Source organism: Simochromis diagramma, unplaced genomic scaffold (genome assembly GCF_900408965.1).
Source record: "Simochromis diagramma unplaced genomic scaffold, fSimDia1.1 OVJJ01000171.1, whole genome shotgun sequence".
In the NCBI taxonomy this organism is placed as follows: domain Eukaryota; kingdom Metazoa; phylum Chordata; class Actinopteri; order Cichliformes; family Cichlidae; genus Simochromis; species Simochromis diagramma.
In genome coordinates, this window is record NW_024387222.1 from 1,397,649 (window position 1) to 1,408,570 (window position 10,922).

The 10,922-nt window shown below is 50.4% G+C and overlaps 1 pseudogene; it reads right to left on the minus strand.

The window, feature by feature from the left end:
• Positions 1-632: 632 nt before the first annotated feature.
• On the minus strand, positions 633-10,724 carry LOC120746605 (annotated as a pseudogene).
• Positions 10,725-10,922: the final 198 nt, after the last annotated feature.

The following is a 10,922-nucleotide window of genomic DNA, read 5'->3' on the forward strand; positions in this document are numbered from 1 at the left end:
TGACAGACAAGCTGTCCCGTTCCTGCAGACAAATTTGGAGCGGCTTCTCACTCCCAGCCCGCTGATTCGCTGATTCTGGACCCAGCTGACCTGCGGCTGAAGACCAACCCAGTGGACCAACCCAGAGGTGGAGGCCATCGCTCAGCCCAGATCTTCCGTCCACTGAAGGGAACAAACCAAGCTCGCACTGCAGCCCTGCAGGGACCGGAGCCGCCCCGCCCCCACCACAGGAGGACGAGCTGGAGCAGCGCTCTGTAACCAGGATCAAACGGGATCGCTCCTCTAGCATCCTGGGATCTATGAGCGAGACCCACCTGAGGCTGAAACCCTCTGGACCGGCATCCGTCGAACACCATCCGTGGATGCTGGTGGTGTGAGCGGTGCAGTCGCGATGCAGGTAGTTTGATTAGAAGCTTCAAACCAGCGAGTAAACAACAGCGAGAATCAAAATCTGTTTATGTCGAGGCGTGCTCGTCTGTGGTTACCCCGCAGAGGGTAAAACTGAGCACGCTCTGAGTTTTAAAGTGGATTTTCCCGTTAACGGTGCGTCACGTGTTCTCTGGTTGTTTTGGTTCAAACTGAAATGATGTTGAAACTGAACCCGAACGCCTGAAAACAAAAACAGATTCAGCTTCCATTATATGTTTTATGTTGTTCAGACTTTAAGAAATCACCTGGAAAAATACAAAAGGTCTGCTGTGGGTCTCTTTCCAGCGCTGCGTTTGTCTTTATTTAAACAATCGTAGAAACAGAATGGCACTGATCCGACTTATCGGAGCGGTTTTAAAAACCTCGTCTTCAGAGGAGCCGAGTGTTTCCGGGCCGGAGGACGATCCCTCTGGAAAAAACGTCCGGCGGTTCCTCCGTTATTCTGAAAAAAGTCCTTTTAATAAAGAGAAAACCATGCGAGGTCTGACCTCTGAGAAATGTCCTGGACTTCTGTCTTTATACAAACGCTGATTTCTTTTTAGTTCTGTATGAAAATCTGAGTAAAAGCCGAGTCGCTGTCAGAGTAAAAGCTTGTCGTTTGTACAGGAGCAGAGCTGAATCGCAGCGCCGCTCGGTCCCCGGCAGACTAAATCCACACGCTCTGTCCTCCGTCGCGGCGATTCTCAGCTGCACCGCGACCCAAAGCCTCCGAGGCTCCAACCCACCGCTCGACAAGCGAATGTCCATCTGACCTTACCGCAGCCATCTTTGGGTCCCGAACCACCAACTGAGAAACACCACATCCTCTGTCATCTCTGCGCGGGGGGAGCAACAATAAACCTGAGGAAGGACAGGTGGGGAGAAGAGAGGCAGGTAACTACGGAGAAACACGCCGGGTCATTCAGGATTCATCTTGTTATCCCAACAGCGTTACATGGAGGCGACTCAGGAAGTCAGCCCTGGGTTTGGTGAGATGGCTAACAGCACCTTCACCCGAGGCCAAGTTTGCAGCATCTGACCAATCAGAATCATGGACGTGCCTACGGTGCACTGACTACAGGGACCCACAGGAGGGTCAGCGCTGTACACACTGACTGCACTGGATTCAGTTCAAAGCTCAGAAATCAAACAGAAACATGGAAATCTCCTGAACAACCACTGCAAAGTGGAGGCAAACATCAAATCTGTGGCACAGCTGCAGTGTTAAAGACCGGGCCATGTAGTCTGTCTCCTGTTAACGACTATTATATGAATAAAGTTTCAGTCTATTTGAAGTCAGGAGACAAAGCTGGTAGAAGCAGAACTGCAGCACATGTCCCTGCAGAGAGCAGATTCAACCAGTCAGGAGCTGTAATATCAGGCAGCTCCTCCTGTGCTGACAGGCTGTGGTTCTTATCTGTTTCTTATCTGTAGTTGGGTCGACTGAGGACAAAAGGTTTCATGAAACAGAAACTGCTTCTACCTGCTCGTCGACTCACGCGTCTGCAAACTGCGGTAATTTTCCTGGTTTTAGTTTCTGCTGAATCTCTGGAAATAAAAAGGAATAAAACTGAAAACCTTGCTCACCTGTCTGCTCACGTCTGCTCTTCTGCCTGAGGCTGTGATTGGCTGAAACCTTCAGATCCCTCCTGGATCTCTTCATCCTCCTCCTCCTCTTCTGCGTCCTTCTCGTCTTCCTCCACGCAGTCGTCGTCCGATGCCTCCTCTCCTTGTTCTTTCACCTCCATCTCTCCCTCGCTGTCTGCGTGCTCCGCCGTCGCCTCCTCCTCCTCTTCCTCATCCTCTTCCTCCGCCTCCTCATCGCTGAAGAGCTCCGTGCCCTCCTCCGCCCTCCTGGCGGTCTCGGAGAACCAGTCTCTGACCTGCTCGTAGCTCATGCTGGACTTTGCCACCAGCTCGTCCAGGTCCTTCTCGCTCAGGGCTCGGTGCTTGAGGTAGTACTCCTTCAGAAAAGCCTTACCGGACTTCACCTGCAAGAGGAACAAAGATCACCTTCAGTCACTTATAATCCTCACATTTGCTACACAATGAGTCCAGGAGAGGCTGGACTGTGAAATGTGGACGATCCGGGGCTCGAACCAGCGCCCTGATTGGCAGACGACCTGCTAAAATCCAGCTGAATACTCGAGTTCTCCAGCTGCTCTCCAGCAGTTCAGAGACCGGCTGTTGTACCGCCTCTCGCCCAGCGATGGCCAGCCGAGTAGGAATTTTTCTTTTTTTTTCTAAAAACGCACCTTGATGGCACCGTCGCCGCCCTGTGGAGAGCGCTTGCAGGGATACGGCCGGCGCGTCCTCCTGGACCAACCACGGAAACGCTTCCTTGACTTCTTCTGGCTCTTTGCGCCGCCGTTCAACGCCTCGTCCACCTGGAACAAGAAAAAAAAAACGTCAGATGTTACCAGGAGATGAAGCGTGGCGTTTGTGTTACATCACAAAAAAGGTTTCCTGCGAGCGCACCTTGCCGCTCTGGTAGAGGTAGTACCACTTCAGGTTGCTGTTCTTGCAGGCGTAGCGCGTGTCTCCGAACCAGTTTACGATGTACGTCCTCGGCAGCCCGCTCTCCTTCGCCATCTGGTCGTACTCCTCGGGCGTCGGCCACTGCGAGTGGACGAAGGCCTTCTTCAGGATGTGCAGCTGCTCCGGCGTCTTCTTCACCAACTTCCTGCTGATGGGAGGCGTGCCCTGTCGTTCCTGAGCCGAGGGCGAAGGGGCGGCGGCCGGTTTCGCCTTCTCGTCGTCTCCCTCTGCGTCGCTGTCCTTCGACTGACCCGCCGACGGTATTTTCCTCCTCTCCGTGAACCAGGCATCTACCTCGCGCCTCGTCAGCTTCGTCTCTGCCCGCAGCCGGCTCAGCTCCTCGTCTGAGGGCGTGTCCGACTTCTGGAAGCTGGCCTCCAGCACGAGCAGCTGCTCCGGAGTCTTTTCCTTGAACTTCTGCGGCGTGAAGTCGGGGAAGGCGTGGCGGAATTTAATGCGGAGGTCGCTGGAGGACCCGGCTGAGCCCGGAGCGCCGGCCGAGGTCGGCGAGGAGTCGCTGGCGTCGTCGCTGGAGTCGATGACGATGGTGGAGGTGTTGTCGCTGTTGTTGCTATCGTTGATGCTGATGCCACCGCCGCTGCTCCTTCCTCCTCGGCCGCCGCCGGCCGCGGCTCTGCCAGGCGTGGCCTGCGTCAGCAGCAGGCTGTGGTGGTCCTTGGAGTTCCTCTGGTTGTAGCGCGTGTCGCTGAACCACTTCTTTATCGCTCGCTTGGAGGGTTTGGTGACCTGCATGAGGCGCGAGATCTCCGCCTCGGTGGCGAACTGCCGCCGGCTGTAGCTCGCCTTCAGCTCTGCCAGCTGCTCTTTGGACTTCTTCGGCTTGCTTGTGGTCGAGTCCAGACCGAGCGACACGCCGGCCGACGAAGACGACATCTCGGCATTCGATTCGGACGTAGACGGCTCGGCGGCTTTGGGCTGGCTGCCGGGGACACCCGCGACCGTCAGCGTGATGGGAGAGGCGACGGGGACCGCGCCGCTGTTCCCGGCCACCTGAGTGAGGACGAGGCCCGGCTGACCGACGATCTGACACGTCTGGAAGATGTTCTGCAGGCCGTTCGTGGTGGCGGCGATGTTAGCGGGGATGACGGTGATGGTCTGAGGGATGGTCTGCACTGTGCCGTTAAACTTCTTCCTCCGCGCCTCCTCCACCTGCAGAGAGGAGCAGTAGAAGGTCAAAGGTAAGGTGTGACATCACCGACTTTCTAAAGTTATTAAAGTTGTGGGAGTTATTGTTTAGATGCTGCAGTGAAGATGTTTCTCAGAACTGCTCAAGTTCCTGCCTCAGGTTTCCTCAGAGCCACAGACTTATTCTACATCTACGAAACAACCAGAACGACTTCCTGTCAGGAAACTGAACAACCACAATCATCATCATCATCATCAGCCACAACACAATCTGACCGGGAGTCACATGATCAGTGAGGCGGTGACGGCCTATAAAAACCTGTTTTTATAAAGCGACCTGACGAGTCTGGCAGCAGTTAATAAACACTCATTAACTGCAGTTCTTAAAAACTGGACCACCTTGTGCTCAAGCACTTTTTTTTAATGATCCAGGAAGAAGTTAGTGATGCAGTTTCTACTCACACAGTGTGACACTCAACAGCACAATAATGTTTCCTGATGCTTTTCTCTGAGAGTAAATCTGACATAGGAGCAGATTCTTCCTTTTACCAGGATTCATCTGTAAACTGTGAAGGAAACGTGTCGCTGATGCTGACTGCAGATGGACCCGGAGACGCAGCATCAGCGACACGTTGAAACAAACTGCTGAACAGCCTCTGGTGGCCTTTCAGAGCTGTGGGACCTGCTGAGACTCGTCCTTCAGGCTGCTCACACACAAACTCGGGATATTTGATCAAATTAGACTCTCGCGTGGTAACCGGAACAACATCAGACGTGACGGGAAGTTTAACTGCAGCCGGTCAGTCTGCGTGTGAGCGTCTGCTGAAGCACCCACCTCCTCCGGCGTCCAGCTGACTCCGTGTTTGAGCCTCTGAGCAGAAAACCAGACTTTGATCTGCTCCTCGCTGAACTTGGTCTGTGACGAAAGGCCCACGATCTCCGACACCGAGGGATACGGAAACCTGCGACACAAAAAGCACACACACTGAAACGGCAGCGGGATACACACCGAGAAACACGTCTGTGTGCTCGTGGAGCAAGCAGTACCTCCACCCGTCTGTGCTACCACCCAGCCTCCATCCAGCTGTGACTGATGCAGTAAATGCGGGTGTAGTAACCCGGGCGGTCGGTCCTTATGCTTTTTCATATCATCAGGTGCACAGAGAAGTGCAGTAAAATAAGATAAAGCATGAGCGACAGCTGGCCTTTCAAATACGAGCGAGCCAACTGTCTGACAGTGATTAAGTATACAAAAAGCTACAATCAGTGGGCGTTCCATGTGTGCAGCGCCCCTCAGGTGTACCTCAGGTGTGCTTACCTGTTGTAGGCGCTGACCAGCAGGACGTTGTTGTCCATGGCTGCGTTGTTAGGTGGGGATGCTGCTGATGGGGATGAGGAGCTGCGTCTGCGTGCGTTCTGCTGGCTCTGCAGGCTGACAGAACCTGCGCCAGCGTCCCTGGAGGCAGCACGCCGCCACCAGCGGGGGAGGCCCGCCTTTGATCTGCAGCACGTGGGGCTGCTTCACCACGATGCTCTGCGGCACGGCCTGGACCTGCAGCGGCGCTGGTGACGGGGATGAGGCGAGGGGGCGACGGCAGCGGGGGCCGTCGGCGCTGGGCGACAGCGCAGGCGGCTCCTTGTCGTCATCCTCGTCGTCGCTTTCCACTTTGATGACATCGTCGACGGCCATCTTGTGCGCGGCGGTGAATTCTTGGCTCAGGCTCGGCTCTTGTTCCTCATGATGGGCGTCTTGCTGAAGGCGATGCCTCTGCGCGCCGTCTCCTCCGCCTCTTCCTCCTCCACTTTGACGAAGCTGCCGTCGAAGGTCAGGTCGTTCACCGTTCTGCTGGAAGTATGGTCTCGTTGTTGCGCCTTCACCATCGTCCGCGTGAAGTTGTCCTCGCCCGGGTGCAGCCGAGCGTTGTGGGCCAGCAGCGTGTCGTAGCTGGAAGCAGAGGATGGGTAAATAAAGCAAAAAAGGAGATTTAGAACTCAAACTATGGTAAAGTCCACAGTGCTGATGCTCAGTTACAGATCATTTTTACATCTTGGCGTAAACGGCACTGAGTAGCAGCTTTCAGCCCTGAAATTAGGGATTAAAACAGTGATTTTTTTAATCGTCTCTTTGTTGAGATTAAAAATCGCTCTTTCTGCTGTGTTTGTGGGTTTTTTTAAGGAAGTGAATGAAAGTTTTGTTTCCTTCTGCTTGCTGGGACAAGGACTGCTGCTGTGCATTTACAGGAGGTTTAAAAATGAAACATTAAAAATGGACGAGTGGAGCCATAATCGCTCTGTTGGCGTTTTTCTGTCTGAAGATGATGAACTTTGACACGTGTTGGTGTGTTGGGTGTTATCAGTTACTCTAACCTGCCTTCAGGGCCTGGATCTGGACTGTTTTGGCTCTTAATCTTTCACATTTCTTTTTAAATAAACGCACTTCCTGTCAGGTGGTGTGAGCGCGCGGTACCTCTTGGTGTGGTAGTCACACTCCATGCAGACATAGGAGGTGTTGAGGACGACGTCGGGATGCTCCGTGTCCACGTGCATGGTGAACAGGTTGAGCTCCGACGTCTGGAAGCTGCAGTATTTGCACTCGTAGCCTCCCTCCGCTGCATTCAAGTCCAGGTAGGGGTCCGACGCCGCGACGTCACGCCTGCCGTCGGCCTCCTCTCCTCGCTCCTCCAGCAAGCCGGAAGCCTCCGAGGAGACGGTTGCCGCGCCGTTGCTGTCCTCTGGATCCGCCGCGCCTGTTACATCCTCCATCTCCTGGTCCGAGTCCACAGTTTCTCGGGGAGGAACCATGCAGGGGATGGTGGACTTCCTCCTGCTCGCCATCCTGAGTTTGGGTGAGCGCCGCGTTCAGCCGAGTGTTGGAGCCGACTCAGTTCAAGCCGTCCTGTCGTGGCTCCATAAAGGAGGAGGTCACCAGTCGAAATGTTCCCTTCGCTGTCTTTAAACCCTGTGGCACAGAAATGCATCATTACTCAGAGCACATCCCCACGATCACGCCACCTGTTCTTTAAGATCACACATCAGCAGTTAACCCTTTAAAGCCGGTCGGAGCGGGCACGCTCCGTTTTCCATAACTATTTTAAATCCCTGTAGAACCGGAACCCTGTAAGCTAGCGCAATTTTTTTTGCATATGAAACCGGAGGAGTTGTACTTTCATCTATGCCATCAGCTTGTCCTCGGTCACAGTTTCCTTCCACATATAGCTTTGCAAAAACTGCATAAAAAGCGCTTGCAGCAACAAAAACATAATATTCCAGAAACACACTTTGCCGATCCGATCAGCTGTTCGTAACACTTCCTACATTGAAATAGACGTCAGTGCGAACTATCGCATGTCCGCCATTACCTGCCCGAAACCGGAAGTGACGTCATTTTCGCGGAAAATGTAGTTTCTTACTTGTAGGCCTTAAAAGCCTATACTGCTGTTTTTAAAAGTCATGTTTGACTTTATGCTTTTCTGAATACTTGCTGGGATGCTTAGAACTCAAATTGCACAGCTGGAAATAGTTTATTTTATTTTGATGCTGTTTTCTTTGCAAATTTGCATCATAGGATTGTTTTTTGTTTTTTCTGCAGTATATAAAAATTGGTGTATCACAAAAATAAAACTATGAAGACACTCAAAATAAATTTCCTGTTGTTGTAAACTATTTTTGCAACTTTTTGTATTTAAAATTTCTCCAAGTAGAAATATATGTAAAAAAATAAAAAAGATTTCAATTTTTGTAGTTTATTGCACTTTTTTGCATTTTATGTAGTTACTATGGACTTAATGCATACATATTATTAGAATTTGGGCTATAACAGTTGTATTGATGTATAGCAACTTGAAATGCTCCTGAAAATGGCTCCACAGCATGTAAAAAAAATAATAAGCTCTGGCGGACTTGGTTCTATGGTAGGTCTTAAAGGGTTAAATTATCACGTACGGGTCGCTCCACCTTCATCCTCCTTCATTGCTCTTGTTTGTCAGAGGCTTTGTATACAGTGAAGTCACATGTTTTTAAATGAACTGTGCAGTTATTATGCTGTAAATGCTGAAACACGTTCATGCTGATGAAATCAGTTATTAAACTGTTCCAGCACCATCAGTGAATCCTTCCTATGATTGCTTGATCACGACCACGCTCAGTATCGTAAACTCAACGATCCATTTGTTAACACATCACACAAAAAATGTCCTTTTACAGCAAAGATGGAGGGCGACAGCTCGTTATTCCGCAGCTCTGACTAGTTAACTAGCCTGTCTCAGAGAGCAACTGCTCATGGTAGCCACAGGGCCGAGGGCACACACAAACAGTGTCACGCCGCAGAAATCAGTCTGATTCTCAGAGGATACAAAAAAAAGACACACACACAAAAAACAACAACAAATAATCTTTCTGTTGCTCCGAGTTGCAGGTCAGGAAGACGCCACCAGAGGGCAGCACATTGTCCTGTAAGCTATGGTGAAAAGTACGGCCAGCCTACGCTGACATGGTCTGTCCCACTTTGCAAACTGCTGGATTATATAATCCAACGAGGCTTTATCTTACACTGACGACAGCAATAATTACTTAAACGAATATTTTGGGCATAAACAGCAAATGTATGAGCGTTAAATAGTTTAGTCACATAAACCTTCATAACTACAGCTACAGACAGCTTTGGTGTATGACAGCAGGATCCTTTAGATGATAAATTTAACTCCTAAAGTCTTTATCATTATTCTGTCATATTACATATCAGGTGTTACTGACCACGTGACAGTGTTTCTATTACCACTTAATTAACCCGCCGTCCCCGTACACAAACAAACCCAGAGGTGTTGAAGCCGTCTTGGTTGGGTCTGTCTCCTCAGCTGCTTTCTACAGTTTTGTTTATTAACTGTTAATAAAATCAGAAGTTGCCAATAGTCCCAGTTTTGGTTTAATTCGTTTTTTTACTAACATCGGTGAAAGGGGAGGAGCCTGAGTCAGCTGATGGCTTCTTCTTCTGTTTGTTTATGTCAGGCTCCTAGCTGCCTGACTTTGTTTGGGCAGAAACATGGTGACCCTAAAGATTTCATTTTCCTTTGAGCCGTGGATTTAGGGGCAATAATGCAGAGTATGCAGAAAACCACACGATTTTAAATACTGTAAACAAACAACACAACAACATCATAATTAAAATAGTGCCAGTGTGTGGGGATGATCACAGGATCCTTTCCATGAGTAACAACTCTGACCACTAACCCTACAGCTCACTGTGGGACATCAGGGAGATATAAAAGAATGAAAGCAGTTTTCCACCAAAGCCAGTGTAACTTTGCTACTGTGCACCCTGGAGATGCGTCTGGTACAGTGGCAGACCTAAATAAACTTTTACTGCAGTATATCCTAATCTTATACTGCTGCTGTACTGCATTTCTGAGGTAATATTTGCACTTGTTGCTGCCCTACTTTGACTGTAGCCTCTACTTAATTAAGTCTGTGCTTTATTCCTTTGAAACAGCTGTAAACAGCTGATAGCTTCAGATCGGGATCATTGATTAGTCCAAAGTCCTCCTTTTTTTTCTTATTAATCATCGTATGATCCCTGGTGACCCTTCAGAGGGGCCCAGGCCTTAGTTTGGGGACCGGTTTACAAACCGTTACCAGTACTACTTCAGTCAGAGATACATTTCCTGCAGGGAAGGTACTTCTGATACTTCTGCTCAGCACTGATTGCAGTACTCAGTACCTTGCCTCGGTGTGGGGGCTCGGTTCGTACTCGGTGTACTTCCTGCCCAGCACACACGTAAACATGTTAGAGCTCCACGAATATCTCCCCTGTCCTCACTGAACATCCTCCCGCTAACGTTAGCTAGCCCCGCCGCTCCGCGCTGTGCTAGCCGACGCTCCGCTGCTTGCAGCGGGCAGCAGGCTCCAGCTGACGCCGCTAGCAGCCTGCTGAGAGCCCGGGCGTGTTTACCTGCACTGTCGGTTTCCGTTTTCCTGCATGTCGAAGCGAACAGTTAGCTGTAGCCGTGTCTGTTGATACGCAGTCTTCCGCCTTTTGCTTGATTTCACCGCGGCTCCCATCTGCTTCAGCCGGACACAGAGCCGCTCCAGCGGCCGGGGAACATGCTAACTACCGCCGGCTAGCTCCGGTTTGGGCCGGTCGCCGCTCCGACTCGCATTGCTCGCTGTCGCGCTTTGTTAATGAGACGGACCGTTTAAGTGAAAAGGGTCCGATAGTTCACCGAATCTGACGATGGCCATTTTTCATACCGCCACTACAAGCGAGCAACGGCCGAGAAATGTATCCGGTTTGAGCTTTTCGCAATAAGAGCATCAACGCAAACACGAGAAACGCCAGTAACATGAACTGTGTGGGTAACTGTGTAACTGACACACTCACAGCTGTAGTTGAAGTCAACAACCACAGCGACGAAACCCATTTAAATACGTTAAATTACACTAATTACATCTCACAAAACCTACAACCTGCGGTGCTGTTCTTACATATCACTAATAGTATTAGAAATATTTCATTTAAAAATGATCCTTTGTTATTTTTTATTTTAAATTTCAGTTAGTGTAATAATGTTTAGGATGTGGGTTTGAATCCTCTGGGCTTTTCTGTGTGGAAGTTATCTCCAGGTACTCCAGCTTCCTCTCACAGTCCAAAGCGTTTAGGATACCTGGTGATTCTACGTGGACTGTGTGAGTGAACGGTGGGTCTGTCTGTGTTAGCCCCCTGACAGCCTGGTTACCCGTCCAGGTGCACCCGCCTCTCGCCCTGCGGTAGCCGGTGTTGTGCCAAAAAACTGATTTCCAGTGTTTCTGTGTATTTTTTATGTGTAATATCTTTACGT